This window comes from Chinchilla lanigera, unplaced genomic scaffold (genome assembly GCF_000276665.1).
Source record: "Chinchilla lanigera isolate Chin_1 unplaced genomic scaffold, ChiLan1.0 scaffold00580, whole genome shotgun sequence".
NCBI classification, from domain to species: Eukaryota; Metazoa; Chordata; class Mammalia; order Rodentia; family Chinchillidae; genus Chinchilla; species Chinchilla lanigera.
In genome coordinates, this window is record NW_004955981.1 from 11,185 (window position 1) to 12,088 (window position 904).

The window sequence follows — 904 nt, forward strand, 5'->3', positions numbered from 1 at the left end:
AGGGTCTTACTGTGTAGGTTACGCTGGCCTTGAACCCAACATGTAGACCAGGCTGGCCTCAACTTCATGGTGATCCTCTTGCCTCTCCCCTGAGTGCAGGCATGCACCATCAAGCCCAGCTGTCCAAATTTTTCTAATAATTTTTTTTTTTTTTTGCAGAAAGAGAGGTTTATTTTGTCTCACAATTTGGGGAGGTTTAAGGCCATAATCTACTGCTTCCAGGGTAGAATCAGCATGTGGGGAGAGCCTGCTGCAGAGTAAAGCAGCTCACTTCACTGCAGATAGGAATTGTAGGGAAGAGCTGGGGAGGAGATAAACCATTCCAGGCCATACGCCCGATGACCCCCATCTTCTCCTAACAGCAAATCAGCTGTAAACACCCATAATGCAATCACTTCCAAAGGCCCTCCCTATGAGTACATGAGGCCATTGGGGGTCATCTAGATAGAAACCGTAACGTTCCACCTCTGGGCCCTAAATGGATACCAGTGTATGTCAGTTTATGCAAAATGCATTTAGTACACCTCTAAGAATTGCCAAAGTCCTAACAGTTTCAGCACTGCTGAAAAATCCAAGTTAAAAGTCTTTTTGAGCCAGGTGTGGTGGCACACGCCTGTAATCCCAGCACTTGGGAGGCTGAGGCAGGCAGATCATTGCAAGTTCGAGACCAGCCTGGGCTACAAAGTGAGCTCAAGGCCAGCCTGAACTGCATAGTGAGACCCTGTCTCAAAAAAGACAAGAAAATGTCTTTTTGAGATTTTAAGCAAATTCTTAGCTTCGAGCCCTCATACAAATGAAGTTAAACACTTTCAGCATTCAATGGCATTAGACAGACATTCTCATTTCAAAAGGTACAAAGAAAGGGATAGAAAGGAATGGGAACAAAGTAAGACCAAAACCCAGG